The sequence below is a fragment of the Cavia porcellus genome, unplaced genomic scaffold (assembly GCF_034190915.1).
Source record: "Cavia porcellus strain 051 isolate PalLab524CR breed Dunkin Hartley unplaced genomic scaffold, mCavPor4.1 scaffold_12, whole genome shotgun sequence".
Lineage (NCBI taxonomy): Eukaryota > Metazoa > Chordata > Mammalia > Rodentia > Caviidae > Cavia > Cavia porcellus.
Window position 1 is genome coordinate 5,730,988 of NW_026947495.1, and position 17,643 is coordinate 5,748,630.

Genomic DNA, 17,643 nt, shown 5'->3' on the forward strand with positions numbered 1-17,643 from the left:
AATTATGTGAGGAGGCATATAAATAAAAGATAGGTTATCCATCCTTGAAATAAAGGGAAAGCTAATCAAGTTGATTGTTCTAGAATGTTATTTGTTAATTTCATTTGTTCCTTCCTTGCCTGTCATTTGAATCCTTTTCCTTTCATTTTCTCTTTTACTCATTTACAAATTCTGTGTTTCTGTCTCCTGTTGATACTTCCCATTTTAGTGGGAAAGTACCTTGATGCAGTGTTATCTTCCAAAGCCACTATGGAAAAAGTAGCCAAGAGCTGGGGATTTGGCTCAGCAGCACAGCACCTACCTGGCAAATGTGAGCTCCTAAGTTTGACACTGGGTACAAAAACAAAACAAAACAAGATAAAGAGCCTTTGCAATTGGTTTGTGTCAGGAGTTTGGAAAGGTTTGTAGATGCCAGCTACAGAGTCTTAATGTTGTAAGCAGAGTTTGGAGCATTCCGGTGGGAGTGCAGAAGATTAGAATGCTCATAGGAATATGAAGACTAATAGTCAGACTCACGAGATGTTATCTAGGTAGTACTGATGTTTCAGGCCTGCAGAATAGAAAAGTAGTGGTGTCATGGGGGCTGCCACTTAGATTTCACAAGGCCTGGTAAAAATACGTGACATGGTCAGATCCTTCCAAAAGCCCCTGACAGGGTGATGGATGGAAGTGTTAACAGTGAAGCCAAAGAAGTAGTGGAGACCCAGGAAGTGAGAGATGCCAGATGTCTGTTGAGGAAAACTGGGCAGTGAGCAAATCTGCCTTAAGTGAGAGGTCATGTGGTCTGTGACCTGTAAGGTCACTGGGGCAGGGATGCCCAAGCCCTTTAGAGCTCATGACTCACCACAACTTGCCCTCAGTGCAGGACACAGAGCTACAGGATTTGATGTTTTCCCTGCTAATTTTCCATCTTGGGTCTAATTCCTTTGTGTCCTCATATTTCTTCCTGTAGGAATGGGAATATTTACCTTGTGTCATTGTATATTAAAAGTATTTAACTTTCTTCTTGATTTTTACAAGGGCTTACAGGTAAGAGTTTGTCTTAAGTCTCAGAGGAGACTTTGAACTTGAACATTTTAGCAGTGCTGGAACTGGTAAGATTTTGGTAATCTTTGAGATGGATGAAGTGCATTTTACATAATGAGATGTACATGGGTTTCTGGGGGCCCTGGGGGAAACAGAATTAGTTAGTATTGAGATGTAAAATGTCCCCCCAAAGTCTTATATGTTCAGAGAAATGAACTGTTTAGAAGATGCAGGTCACTGGGGACATGAGCTAGGAAGATGTATTCTTATCACATTTAAATACCTTCTAATCTCTCTGCCTCCTGTCTACTGTCCTGGCCCACAGGTCAATGTAGATTCAATGTAGACACTAGAGGGGGAGTGGGGATGAGAAGGGACAAGAGATAGTAGAATGGAGACAAGACAGGATTCTAATCAAGTCTCGTTTATTCAAAGAAAGAGTAACAAATATATAGGGTATTGGGGGAGGAGGGTGTTGGGTTCTGAGATGTCAGCAGGCAGTTTAGCAACAGTGGCAAAACCAGGGTTACAGGTTAACTAAAATCTCCAGGGAGCAGGCTCATAAAGTGGGCCGATTAGCATAATCCCTGAATGGGCCAAACAGGCCAGGCAAGGAGAGAAGCTTAACTACCAAATGGAGACTTAAATTAAGGTGGCTGCTGCCTGTTGATATAAGGTGGCAGCCAATTACAGGGCTTCCCATAGTCTACCATGAGATTAGCAGCTTTCCTCTGCCAAGCCCTTCCACCATGCCATTTCTACCTGAGTGCCAGCCAACAATGGACTGAACCCATCAGAACTTGTGAGCCAAAATACATCTCTCCTCTTTAAATAGCACATATAGCAACCCCCCAGCTATGAGAAGGCTATTATAGAAAATATGTTAGATATAACCAAACTGGTAGAATAAATATATAGATAGGAAGGGATGGAAGATCCAATTTTAACACTAAATATTCACGAGGCATACAAGGCACCAAATATTTATAAGGAATCACATTGATTCCATGTGTTCTTTGCTCAAAACAGTTGAATAATATCAATGGGTATTCACCATTGAGTTATAAATAATGCCAGGAATACCAATGCATGGTTTTTTTGTAAAGAAAATATGAATAGGTTCTTGGCAAGTTTCGTCTGCTGAGTTTTCTTAGCTTACCTGCAACTTTCATCTTCCTTTATTAGCAGGAAAAAATTGATGCAGAAGAATGGAATAAAGGATATTTGAAGATTTTATTACATAAGATTCAAGGCACTTGATTCTGCCATCCCTATTGTGTCTTTTCCTAAGCATATTGTTTTTTTTTTTTTGTTTTGTTTTGTTTTTTAAATTTTATTTAAGAGGAAAAAGAGAAAAACACAAAACAAAACAAAGCGGTGTAAGGTTACACATAATACAGAACTACAAAAAAAAAAAACATAACATTAAGAAATCACCTGTTAATAGATTACATATTATCATCTTGGAAATAGTTGCTCAAATCACAGTATCAAAGAATACAAAGTGGACATTCAAACAGAGAGACTGCAAACAGCTGTGTTCAATGATCCAAAAACATTAATATAGTCAGCTACTCAACACCCCTAAACACACGTGCTGTTATATCCGTTAGAGCTCTTTTTTTATTTTCTCCCTCTCTTTCTTACAACAAAATTTACACATTTTGGATTTTATTACTCCTTAGTGCTTATTACTTTTTTGGGGGGGAGAGAATAAAGTCAAATATGGCAAAACAAAGCTGTCAGTCAAAACCAAGAATAGACATAGCACATGATGTAGAACAGAGTACAAGGTTATCAACAATGGCTATCAACGTTGTCTCTTGTTTCCTTAAAAAGAATTGTCTATCTCATTAGATATTATAAAGTTGGACAAAACAGTAGAGAACAAGACCTATAAAACTGAGGCATTGTAAACATTACAGGACCTCCAAAGGAGACAATAGTCAAACCAGAATGGGCATCTTGGTGAATCTTATTGCCTTCAAAGTAGTTGCCTATACCCTCAAACTTGATACTATCATACAGAACGGAACAGAGTCTAATCAGTCAAAACAAGATTGTGGGAGTATTACAGGACTTCAAAACAAGTTAATAGGAAATCAAAAAGAGTTACTATTATATATCCTAATTTTTTAAATTTTTCCCCTTAATTAAAATATTATAGGGAAAACCAAGTCATAACAAGACAGCAAAACATTTTCCTAGAAAAACATGCAATGGATAAGACATATAAAACTACAATATAAATGATCTTCCGTAGCGACTATGTTTTCTCTTGTTATTTTCAATAGATTTGTCCACAACACTGGCTTATTATAGTTAAACATACTATCACCTATTTTTATAAAAACTTAACTTTGACTGCATTGTAGTATTTGAGAGCTGTTACTGATTCATACCAGTATGGATATCCTTTACATCTTGTCACCTAAGCATATTGTTAATAGTCTGTTTTCCCCCCTTTTGTTTCTTGCGTACTTTAAATTGATTCAATTAATGTGATTTCATCATCTTACTTTGATCTATGAGCCTTTCTAGGCTACTGGTTTTTTTCTTTGTTTTGTTTTGTTTTTGAGTGCTGGGGATCAAACTCATGACCTCACACTTGTCAGGCAGGTGCTTATGCCACTGAGCCAAATCCCCAGCTCAAAAACTTTTAACCATGTGGTCCGTGTACAGTCACAGTAATGACTCTACCTCTCTGGTACCAATTTTCTGTATTAGTCATTTTCCTATAGTTAGGACAAATTCTCAACATCCACAAAGTAAAGAAAAAAATGTTTATTTTGGCTCATAATTTCAGATAATTCAGTTCAAGGTTGTCTGGCCCCAAGATGGAATGGCATGACAATGGCACAGTAAGGAAAGCTGCTCATGTCATGGGAACCAGAAAGCAGAGAGATAAAGGAGAGTCCAAGCACAAAAATATACCTTTCCAGTTCCTGCATCCAGTAACCCACTTCCAACCATACCCCTACCTCTTAGCACATAAAGACATGAACTCATCAACTGACAAATCCACTGCTGAATATAGGGCCCATCATAATCTAATAACTTCTGAAAGCCCCACCTCTGAATACATGAGACTTCTGTTTTAGTGTGCTCATGTAAAAAAATGTTTTGGCATTAGTATACACTTGTAGTACATGATTGTATTCATTATAGGGAGTTGGTACTTGAATATAATACATCTTAAGTCTTTTTACTGCTCTCTCTTTGCCTTCTCTCTATTTCTTGGTCTCATTTCCATTTGCAAAACAACTATTCCCAAGTTTCCCATTATCTATCTTGTATTTTTCTCTTTAAATTATTTATACATTGGGATTCTCATATAAGAGAAATCATGAGCTATTTAAGCTTTCATGCTTGATTTATTTCAATGAAATTATTGTCTCAAGGTTTACCCATTTTCCAATAAATGACTTAAATTTATCTTTCTTTCTTATAGTGTAGTACTCCATGTATAAATATCCCATTTTCTTTATCCATTCATCTGTTGGTGGACATATAGGCCACTTCCAAGATCTAGGTATTCTCTGATCAAGACTACCTCAAAATAAAAAGTAAAAAAGGGCTGGGGATGTAGTTCAGTGTGAAATCCCTGAGTTCAGTACTTGGTACCATAAAGCAAACAAGTGAATGAAAAACACCATCAACACATATTCTATTCGTTATAAAAATATTACAAGGAACTACAATCTCGTCATGATTACGATTTCTATGAAGAACAATAATTTGGTTCTGTAGGTCTTGTCTTACTAATGAATTTCATACAAATTACTCTGAGTCACCACCTCATCTTTTTATTCTTAGAGTGTTTGGCAGCAGTCTTATGGATGTTACCATTAAAATCAGTTCAATAAATAATGTTCAGGATAATACTGGCTTTATCAGCACACAAGAAACAAACATTATATAGCACAGAGATTAACAAGATTCATAAGAAAGTCTCCAAACCCTAAAAGAGCTGCATATAGCTCTTTAGAATAATGATTACATGTAACACTGTAATATTGTTACTCTCTTCATTAATCTGTCTACTCATTTTAGTATTTGTGAAAGACATAGTATATGTGAGGTACTATCATAAATATCTGAGGTACAATAGGAGATGAAACAGACATGGTACCAGCTGTTCAGCAGTACAAAATGTAACACTAAACTTGTTAAAAGCATGCAAAGGGTATCAGAAGAAGGCATGTTATCATGTAGTAAGGTAACAGGGAGAAGTTCATAGTATAGATACTAGTTGAAATGTGCCTAAAAATAAAATGACTAGGATTTTTAGTAAGGGAAGGAATGGTGGTGGAGAGAGTGACTCCTTCAAGCAGAGAGAATATATTAGCCTAGATAAGGAGCTGGGAGGTAGAGGGCCTCTAGTAAGAACAACAAACACTATTTTTTCAGATTAGGTTATTAAAAGAATATTATCAATTTTAAAAATAAATTAAAATAAAGCATACATGGGAGTGGGGTGGTCAAAGTGACCAGGAATTTAAAGGTAACTTAATTTAAAATTTCTTAATACTCATGTTTATCCAAAGAAAAGAGGTAATATTAGGGTAACTTTTAAGGATAAATTTAAGAACCCACAATGATTTAACATTTAAGTTGGGTGATTTCTTCTTAATTTCTTGATTATCAGATTGGTTACTTTCATTAGTTTCCATGAAGGTAAACCAAACCAGCATTTTAGGCTCTGAAATATACAAGTACCATCTAGTGGCAAAAGAAGGTAATCACAGAATGGAATTAAGTGGAAAATATTTACAGTACTGTACTTGTTTATATAATAGTTAATTAATAACAGAGGGCCATGTTCTAGTTGGACAGGGAAAAAAATAGTTGGAAGTGACAAAAAGGCTTGCTTATTGTATTAACAGACACTGTGATCAGATAATAATGGATTATGGATAAAGATTTTATTAAAAATTTCATATCAGGAACTAAACATCCTGTTATGTTTTGGGAATGAACCTTAAAGCAGGAACAATTTGAGTTTGGAGAGAGATCTCAGAAAAGAAAAGTCAGTGCACGTGAGGAAAAGTCAGGGCTGATAGATTGAAGACATCAGTGTTCTTCCAGAATATTCTCTCCTTCACTATTGCCTAACTCTTACTTACTCTTAAGAGTCTAATTTAGATATGAGCTCCTCTGGACATTGTTCCTTGATCTCCCCCCTCGAGATATGCATTAGATGGGTCATTAATTTTCAGATATGGACCACCATTCCTGGGTGCCAGTTACTATACTCCACTGTCACTCCCTGTTTTATATCTCTAATAACAGTCTATACTCCTGAACAGCTGGTACTATGTCTGTTTCATCTCCTATTGTATCTCAAATATTTATGATAGAATTTCACATGTACTAGGTCCTTCACAAATACTAATGAGTAGGCAGATCAGTGAAGAGGGTAACCATGATGGAAATGTGCCAGGCACAAATGCTGAAATATAACATTAATAAAGCTTAAATGAAAAAAAATTCCAAGCCTTATTTGTAGAAATTTCCCTCACATAATTCCCTTTATTATTCCATTAATTTGTAATCATTTGTACTTTTTAGTCTCCAGAGTATATATCTTCTGTCAAAGATAGAAAAATAACGTGTAGTTCACATTGTCATAGAGATTAAAGATTACACGTAAAACAAAGAAAAAAATCGCTCATATTATGTGCTAAACAGTCAGATTTTTATTATTTTACATAGCTCATCTTGTGAAATCACTGAAGCAACCCAGAAAATCAGCAATAATAATACATGCAAACAAACTATTTTGCATAACACGGAATATCTGTTGCTAGATTTCTGAATATTTAAGTATTAGTTTATTGTCCTTTCTGTAACGTATTACTTATTTATAGAAAAGAAAAAAAGACTGATAATTGGATGCAAAAAAATCATGGTGCTACAATACACAAAAAATGTTTTAAAAGGTATGTTCATTTTATTTTTGCTGTTATAAACAATTGACACAGTTTTAGTGATGTACAACAACAAAAACTTATGTTACAAGTCTGCAAGTTAGAAGCCTAATGCAAGACTCAGTGGAACAAAATCAAGGTGTCAGTAAAGGTTTGTCCCTTTCTGGAGGCTGTAATAGAGGATGTGTTTCTTTGCCCTTTCCACCTTGGAGAGATCATCACTATTCCTTCCTCCATTTTTGTACCAACACGGACGGGTTTAGTTCTCCTCTCTTGGAACCATTCTGGCCTCCTCTTAAGGATAAATTTTAAGAACCAGAATGACTTAACTAATACTCTGATCCTCTGATTGGTTAGTTTCATTAATTTCCAGAAAAGCATCAATCAGCATTTTTTCCAACTCTTTTACTCTCTCTTCCACATATAGGGAAGCTTCTAATTATATTTGTTCCTCCAAGATAATTGAAGATAGCTTCTCTATTTTAAGGTCAGCTGATTAGCAAACTTAATTTCAGCCATAAAATTGTTGTACCCTAAGAAAATAGCTTTGTTATATGTGTATTATAGCAAACCTGTATAGGGGCTTAATAAATGTGTTTGTTTTATCCTTTTTCTCTAACTGATATGTTAAGGGACCTAATTGATCTGTTGAGCAACACTCTCCTCTGTAAAGAATTGCAAGAATCTCACCTAATTGATATGTTAACCATTGTTGCTCTCTACAAACTACAGAAGCTGTGCTAAAACAAGCTAACAAGGGTTGTTAATCACTGCTAAGAGCCTCTATTCTCTGCTAAAGAGCTAAGGAAAACTAGAATGGCAATTAACTTACATTTGTTTAAAGTAACCTGCTTGTGTGCAGAGAGATTTGCGTGTGAGTTTAACCCTTTACCCTGACCTTGACACATTACCGCCGTTTTCTGTTCTGTATGGCGCCTTATTGCCTCCCTCTCCCCTCACCTATCTATCTAGGCCATAAAGAATTTGGGTTTCTGGTGACCTCCCCCTGACCCGGTGATGATCTGTTGTAAAATGAGCCTGCCCCAATTTTAAGAACTGCTTAGCTTAAACAAATTACCGGGTAATACTATGGCCCAAACCCCAATCGGTGCTTTCCTTTTGTTCTGTATGTATCAAATGAGTTAGATATCAGGTCTTCATAAAACTTAAGTTCCAGCGTCTCATAACTTGTGACCCCTTCGCACTCACTAGCGAAGACAAGCTGTCCTGAGATAATTAACTGTCCACTTTCTTCTCCAAATATTGCTGCAGACGTGCCACTCTGAGATAATGTCAGTCTGCAGGATGGAAATAATTTTTAAAAAACACCAGAAACTCCCTAGATTGTCAGAGCTAAGTGGACAGCAATACAGTTTCCAGACTCGGGTCAACAAGTTTGATGGCTCTACAGGTTTCTTTGTTTCTCTCCCCCCGCCCTTTCCTCCAGCCTCTTTTTAAAGTCCTCCCTTCAGCTCCTAGGGGACAGTCTCCAAATTGGCTCCCGGAGACTGGTCGCCAGGCCTGGAAATAAAGCCTTTGCCACTAAATTTTCGGTCTCTTGCCTCCTTGGATTTTATACCGGGGCTCAAGTTATAACATTTGGGGGCTCGCCCTGGATGGAAGCAAGACCCCAGACTCATTTCTGAACATTTGAAAGTAAGTGCTCTGGAGGATTTGTTTGGGCCGCGGTCAATTTGTAATTTTGAGGGGACGCCCTCAATTTGGGAGCGGGAACCACCCGAGGACAGAGTCAGTTGGTTTGTAGGACAAATTCTGTCCATTTGTGACTCTGCCCCGGGTGGGGAACAGCTCCGTTTGGAAGGGGACGCCCTTAATTTGGGAAGTGAAACCTCCTGAGGACAGAGTCAATTGGTTTTTGCCATTTGTGACTCTGCACCGGGTGAGGAACCACTCTGTTGGTTAATTTGTTAATTCCTCCAGATCCCAAAATTTGACTAATTTTTGGGCAAAGGCCATTTTTGCTGCAGCTTGTCTCGTCTTGTATGTCTGTTTGTTTGTCCATTTGTTCTAATTGTTCTCCTTTTGGTTACCCTAAATCTAACAGAACATTCTCTCCTAGGAACCCCTTCTACGAGCCCAGAATGGACAAAGGGATTGCAGTGTTTTTGTTCTTTAAAATTGTTTGCCTGTTTGGATTTGTTACTAACTTAGGGGCTTGTTGCCCATTTCTGTTGCAGGGTCCATATGGCTTATTAGATTCAAGCTTCATAATAAGAAAAATTATTTCCTTTAGCTCACCAAACTGTGCAAAAAGCACCCTTTGTTTGTGTCTTTAATGTTGTGGCGCCTTGTTTAATATGTAAGTCTTCAACTGATTGCTTGCAACCTTGGCATGCCTTTTAAAAGGAGTATTTTTCTTTCTGGTTAAAAAGTAAATATATGTGCACATATATGTGTATATTTATGGTTTTAAGAATCATATCAACTTTACCAAGTAAAAACCAGGTCATACTGTAATTGAGCCAGTTAAAAGGTTATAGCTTTAAAAAAACCCAGCATTTTAATGTGGTAAAAAGACATAAAATTAATTAAATATGTTTTAGACTACTAGAAGGTAACTTCAAGGGTTTTGTTAAGAGTTTTAATGTTGTCTGAGAAGCAAAAAAAAAAGATAATTAACTGGTGATAGTAAAAAAGAGGGACAAAAAAGTGGTTTGTCTTCAAGTAAAATGTCTGCTGTGCCAAAATGTAAAAAAAAGATAAAACTTAGAGGTATATTGTAAGTTATAAAAAGCTCGAGATGATATAAATTTTGTCTTGGTTTATAGTACTGAAGACAACAGGTTTGACAAGAAGTAAATGTGTTCAAAGTTTGACAGTATTAGATCAGTTTTGATAGATTTATTTATAAGATTCTAAACCTTTGCTGCAAAGTGTTTCCATTAATATGAGATTATAGATGATAATAGAGATAAGATATAAGTTTTCACATGTGCTGTGGACCTCTGGGAGATTATATGGCACAATTTTGTTACCTATGAAAAAGCTTCTTTTTGTTAAGTATGTAATTTCAGTAAAATGATGGCCTGCCAGGTGGCACCCTGGGACAAAAGGTGGTGTGCCATCCAGATAAAGCCTGCTCTCTGGTATGGAATGCCAAAACCATGTTGTCCTTTTGTCCCAAGCCGATTGGACATCCAGAGGTAAGGAGGTTTCCCTAGTATCGCCAGTTGGTCTCTTTGCAACTCAGTCGGCCCCACATGTTAGAAAAAAGATTACAAAGGTTTGAGAGTTTAAAAAAAAAATGCCCCTCAGCCAGTTGATAGAGATAGCACAAAAGGTCTTTTAAAACTAAAAAAATTACCGTCTACTGGGAAATTTGTCCAGCGTACCTGAGTCCTCACAACTGACTTAGAGTTAAAACTGTTGGGCAAATGGAATCAGGAGATTCCAGAAGTCTGGGCAGAAGACAATCCTCCAGGGCTAGCAGTCAGCCAAGTCCCCCTTCTGATGGAGCTCTTACCCCAAGCATGCCCCTTCTGCTTGTGACAATGCCCGATAAGCCTGCAGGCCCGGAAAGGGATTTAAAGTCCACATGCAGAGGCTAAGAGACAATGATATTCTCATTCCTTGTGTCTCTCCCTGGAACATGCCCTTGCTTCTAGTCACTGAAGCCAGGGACAAATAACTATCGCTCTGTACAGGATCTCGGAGAGTTAATACATGAGTTCTGAGTCTATACCCAACAGTGCCAAATCCTGAGAACACCTGGTACTCTGTTCTGAACCTGAAAGATGCTTTCTTCACTTTGCCACTTACTCTGGTGAGTCAACTTCTTTTTGCCTTTGAATGGACTGACCCAGATACGGGGGTAAAAAAACAGCTGACCCGGACACATTTACCTCAGGGTTACAAGAACTCTCCCACTCTTTTTGATGAGACATTAACAAGAGATCTTTTAAAATTTAAAAAAAAAAACACCCTGAGATAGTGCTCCTCCAGCACATGGATGACTTGTTAATAGCCTCGACCCCCACAGAAGCTTGTAAGCTTGTCAAGAGACAACTGAGAAACTGTTAAGGACTTTGGGGCAATTAGGCTATAAAGTCTCGACTAAAAGGGCACAATTGTGCTGTCAGGCTGTGACTCATCTGGACTACAAATTGCAAAAAAAAAAAAAAAAAGGAGGATTTTGTCTAAAAAAAGTGTCCAGGCTATATTGCAGATCCCATTCCCAGAAACTAAGAAACAGGTGCGCGAATTTCTGGGAGCTGTCGGATACTCCAGGCTGTAGATTCTAAATTTTACTGAAACAGCTCACCCCTGTAGGGCTCCCTTAAAAAAAAAACTCACTAAACTGGACTGATAAATGTAAACTGGACCTTGCGGCAGCTCAAGTGGGCCTTGAGAGAGGCCCCAGCCCTGGGACTCCCTGATGTTACCAAGCCATTCACCTTGTTCGTAGATGAACTCAGGGGCATTGCCAAAGGAGTCCTAACCCAGGACATTGGCTCTTGAAAGAGGCCTATAGCCTATCTTTCCAAAAGGCTCAATCCAGTAACAAGAGGGTGGCCTCCATGCCTAAAATTCTGGCCGCTGTGGCAATGCTACTTAAAAGAGGCCAAAAAAAAAAAAAAAAAAAACACCTCACTTTTGGACAGAAGATTTCTGTAGTGACCTCCCACAGTTTAGAGACTCTTATCAAAACCCCTCCTGAAAATGTGAGTGCTAAAATCTCACACTATTAGGCCCTGCTCCTAGACCCAGAATTGATAGTTTTCAAGACTTCTTCAGTTTTAAACCCAGCCACCCTTATGCCTGACAACGACCTGAGAAATTTCACAGATGGAAGCAGCTTCATCCAGAACGGCAGAGGCAGATGAGTGGCCGGGGCAGCAGTGACCACCAAAAGGAGGTACTCTGGGTTAAGCGGTTAGAGCCTGGCATCTCTGTCCAAAAGGTGGAGCTCATTGCTTTGACTGAGGTACTAAAACTAGCCACAAAAAAAGAGGGTAAACATCTATACAGATAGTAGATATGCTTTTGCTAGTATACATGTACATGGAGCCATCTATTAAGAGCGAGGTCTCTTAACCTCGGCCAGGGCAAAGATTTAAAAAAAGGGGGGGTGGCTCCACAGATCCTAGATTTGCTGGCAACAGTCTGGCTGTCGGCAGATTGCTGCTATTCACCTGAGGAAACAATTTGGCAGATCAGGCCTCTCAAAGAGTAGCAATCACATCAGAGGGGCCAGCCGAGAAAGTAACTGCTCTGATGCGAGTCCCCCCGACCTTGTCAAAACCAGTCTACACAAAGAAAGACTGCACTGGTTGTTGTGAGCCATCTAACAGATTCTAGTCCCTGTGACTAAAAGACAAGTGCAAAATTTCTAGGAGCCACAGGACTGATCCAGAGTTTGGGACCCTGGCAAAGGTCTGTTGTCTACCTTTCCAAGACACTTGATTCTGTAACAACCAGATGACCACCCTGTCTGTGGTGATTTCCTCAGTGGCCCCCTCATAAAGGAAGCTTAAAAATTGACTTTTGGACACAAACTCTTGTTTCTTCCTGTTCCCTGGAGACTCTCATCAAGGCCCCATCAGACTGCGGATGTCTAATTCCTGAGCCATACATTATCAGGCACTATTTCTGGAAACAGCGGCTTCAAACTCTGGCTACTTTGCTGCCTGAGGATGACCCCTCGTTGCCTCACTACAATTGTACTGAGGTCATTGATCACCTCACGGGACTTCGACCTTATCTAGTGGATAAGCCATTATCTAGAGTTCCATCCTACTTCTCTGATGTCCTTATCTAGTGGATAAGCCATTATCTAGAGTTCCATCCTACTTCTCTGATGGAAGCAGCTACGTCTATCAAGGTAAGCGGGTCTTGGGAGCTGCCGTTACACAAAATCTCAGGTTCTATGGGAACAAATCTTAGAGCCAGAGACATCAACATAGTGGGCTAAACCCATTGCCCACACTGAGGCCTCAAGTTGTCTTTATCAAAAATGGGGTTTATTGTCTTCTGGAGTCAAAAGATTAAATTGCTCCCCAAATTTAGACTTGTTGGCTGCCATCTAGATGCCAAAGAAAATGGCTACTATCTGCTGTATAAGCCATTGGGCAGAAGATGATCTTGTTATAGGAAAAAATAATTTGACAAATGCCACCTTCCAAAAGATAGCCAGAAAGCCCCAAAATCAGTGGGGATTGAGATAAGCTTGACATTACTGCTGATCCCACCTATTTTCTTTGTCAGAGCCCATTTATACTTAAAAAGACCAGCATCTGGCAGCTCAACTTCCGAGAGATTCCCAGGGGCTAATATCAAGCTAGCCCAGTCTGTGAGCTTCAGATGCCCTCAGTGCCAATTGGTAAATCTAAAAGTACTGCAACAAATAAAAACCACTGGTTATCGTGAGACTATGCCTAAAAACACTAAAAAATAGATTTTACAAAAATAAAAAGCCTAAAACTTCAAGGATATAAATGTTATAATGGTTGATACTTTCATTAGATGAGTAAAAGCGTTTTCTACTTAGTCTGAGTCAGCTCTGATAGCAGTTTCCCTGATTTGGTCTCCCTTTTTATCCATGGGGTCCGACAATGGCCTGGCTTTTATAGCCTAATAACTCAAATTAACCTAAGCTTTGCAGATCAATTAAAAACTCGATTGGGCTTACCAGCCTCAGAGTTCAGGAGAGGTAAAAAGATAAGTTAGATTTTAAAAACTATAATTACTAACGGCCTTAAAAACTGGCGAAAACTGGGTAAGTCTCTTTTCCTTCTGCCCCTTTGTGTGCGTGATGCATCCCCTATGTTGCAGATATTTCCTCTTTTGAGGTTTCATATAAGAGATCTTCCTCTTATCATTAAAGGTTTCTAAAAATTAGCTGATTTAACTAATCAAGATCTTATTAAGTCTCCCCCAGACTTTTCAGCCAGCTCTGACTTCCATCCACTGGTTATTTCGCTGCTGCCCACTGCGAGCTAAAGAGCCTAGGCACCTAGACAAGCGACCTCACCATAAATCACTTGAGCTGCAATGGACTGTCAAAGTAGCTAAAAGCCTGCCTGGATTCAACGTTCCCACTGCAGACAGGTCCCCAGCTTCAAAAGACCATTAGCCTGCGGATAAATAAACTGTCATTTCTTCCAAGGACACTTTAAAGCTTAAGATTGTCTAATATAACTGATAATTTTGTGTTCTCCTCTTTTGTAGAGACCCCTAAGAGGCCTCTGTCTGACTTAAAAATTGTTACTTGTATGATAAAACAGAGTAAATTTAAATGTTGGTTTTCTTTCTCCTTTTGGTTAACAGCTTTAATGACAGCTACAAGACCTTTGTTAATCCTCCTACTGGGCCTTGTGTTATAAACAAGTTGATAAACTATGTCAAAGTTCTTAAAAGCTTATAATTTTAAAGACACATACAAGGTTATAAACAGATGCTAAAGAGTCAATGATTTGACACACTGACTAAAATCAGTGGGGAATGTTGTACCCTAAGAAAATAGCTTTGTTATATGTGTATTATAGCAAACCTGTATAGGGGCTTAATAAATGTGTTTGTTTTATCCTTTTTCCCTAACTGATATGTTAAGGGACCTAATTGATCTGTTGAGCAACACTCTCCTCTGTAAAGAATTGCAAGAATCTCACCTAATTGATATGTTAACCATTGTTGCTCTCTACAAACTACAGAAGCTGTGCTAAAACAAGCTAACAAGGGTTGTTAATCACTGCTAAGAGCCTCTATTCTCTGCTAAAGAGCTAAGGAAAACTAGAATGGCAATTAACTTACATTTGTTTAAAGTAACCTGCTTGTGTGCAGAGAGATTTGCGTGTGAGTTTAACCCTTTACCCTGACCTTGACACATTACCGCCGTTTTCTGTTCTGTATGGCGCCTTATTGCCTCCCTCTCCCCTCACCTATCTATCTAGGCCATAAAGAATTTGGGTTTCTGGTGACCTCCCCCTGACCCGGTGATGATCTGTTGTAAAATGAGCCTGCCCCAATTTTAAGAACTGCTTAGCTTAAACAAATTACCGGGTAATACTATGGCCCAAACCCCAATCGGTGCTTTCCTTTTGTTCTGTATGTATCAAATGAGTTAGATATCAGGTCTTCATAAAACTTAAGTTCCAGCGTCTCATAACTTGTGACCCCTTCGCACTCACTAGCGAAGACAAGCTGTCCTGAGATAATTAACTGTCCACTTTCTTCTCCAAATATTGCTGCAGACGTGCCACTCTGAGATAATGTCAGTCTGCAGGATGGAAATAATTTTTAAAAAACACCAGAAACTCCCTAGATTGTCAGAGCTAAGTGGACAGCAATACAGTTTCCAGACTCGGGTCAACAAGTTTGATGGCTCTACAGGTTTCTTTGTTTCTCTCCCCCCGCCCTTTCCTCCAGCCCCTTTTTAAAGTCCTCCCTTCAGCTCCTAGGGGACAGTCTCCAAATTGGCTCCCAGAGACTGGTCGCCAGGCCTGGAAATAAAGCCTTTGCCACTAAATTTTCGGTCTCTTGCCTCCTTGGATTTTATACCGGGGCTCAAGTTATAACAAAAATTAATTGTATTTTCCCACATAAGGTAGCATCTTTGCAGGCTCCTGGGATTAGGATGTGGACATTTTGGTAGGTTGTTATTCTTCTTATTCTAGGAGATAATAAACTCTGGGGAAATAGTGGTGGGGGATGAAAATAAAGAGGAAAGGTGCGGATACTGTTTTCAAATGGATATGTGTATATGCTTCTTGTGATAAATTATTAACTCACATCAGTCTTGGCAAACAATAAAATGTCTAGACGTTTCACATATGAACTAACTAGAATCTGTTCAATTTTGTACTTGTGTGTAGTTTTATCACCCAACATCAATGTAAGAATTTTCATTTATTTCCATTGAATTTTCTTTTGGGTTAGGTGATCTAGTGTCTTTTCACTTTTTACAGTTTCTGGTAACCTACCAACAATGGGTTTTAGGTTACTTGTAAACAGCTGTGGGATACAATTGGTGTCCGTAAACATGAACTTATTTGAAATAGATAGGTATTCTCTCACTACTGTCTCATCTATCTCAAGTTTCAGTTCTCCTTCTACATTGTTGTAGCTTTGCCAATTTAAAGCCCATTTTCTTTCCCAAAGTAGGAAAGAAAACATAAATCGACTCAATTCTCTCATCAACTTTTAGGTATAAAAATTATTTCTCTATCTTTTGCTCTTGAAGTTAATGGTAACTGTAGCTCTCAATGATTTCTCTATAGCACTTTTCAATTTGTACAATATAACTTAATAGCAGAACAAATGTCCCCTGTTGCTCACTTTTCATGGTTTGTTTTTGAGATGGGGTCTCACTCAGGGCTCAAGCAATCCTCCTCTCCCAGTCTCCTCTATGCGGGGATTACAGACACACATCACAACCCCCTGGCTTGATAATTTTTAATTATTGGTTTTTACTCTTTCGGGAGAATTATTGATTTTCTCTTCTTTTACCTTATCTGGTTGCTCTTTACTTGCAAAGCTGGAATTCTTACTAAGGAAGAATACCAGACTCTTTGACAAAAACTTATTGGGAAGTAGCGGTTTTTGTGAGAAAAGCTTTTTCTATGTGGCCCAGACTGACCTTAAAATGACCATCCTTCTGCCTTATCCTCCCAAGTGCTTTGATGGCACGGGTATGTCCCCATGCCTAGTTGAGTGGTTGAGTTTTAAATACATTTTTATTTACAGACTTCAAGTATCAGTGTCCTTGACTAAATCTCTGGGGAAATATAAAATATTAAATATGTGAAATTACTTTTTTTGTAATAGTAATATTAGCAATATCAATAAAAATCAAACTAAAATTATCATCAGAAATCATTCCTTTTGTCTATCCCTCTCTGCTGTAACCTTCTACCAGTTATTGATCATTTCCCTAAGCTATTCAATAACAATGTCAGCCAAATTTGGTATAGTAGCTTGGAATTCTACTTTGTCATCCAAGTTTGTGTTGTCTTGTCTCATTCCAGACAAAGGAACCAATCTGAAATTCTTTGACACTATACATACTTAAACCCTGGATTTAGAAACCACACCACATTTCTAGGCATCTTTCTTAGCTTGTAGAAGTGGTATTTAAAAACAAATAGTAATGCTTAATAACAGATTTCAAAATAGTGCATATAATTTTCAATGTACAATGGTATCTTGGCTCACAAACTTAATTCTTTCTAGTGATTCTGGTCACATAATTCATTCCATGATTCTGGTTGCAATTGAATTCTAAGCATATATATAATCAAACCATTGAAAGAATTAAGTCTGTGAACTGAGGTACCACGGTATTGGCAATCACACAAAATAATGTACTAACTTAATGTTTGAAAAAGTGTTTATAATGATTTAGTAATTTTGCCTTTAATTTTTGCAAAAATGGCTGGGAAATCCATCAAAATATACTTTCGAAGTCTAGAAAGTAAAAAGTACTTGTTTGCCAGTGCAAGTCTAGTTTGCAAATTGGTATTTAGGATAGCAAGAGTTATTCTTTTCCATCACATTAGTTATTGCTGAAATTCCAGTTCATTGTTAATTTTGTACAGCTAAGCGCTTGTTAAATCTCAGGCTGCAGTCCTTATGATCTATGTATTCTCATGTGATTTATTTGTTTAAAAGATCTACTAATGAGCTGTGGGGATTTGGGTTGCATCCACGACAACCAAGCAATATGGCTTGT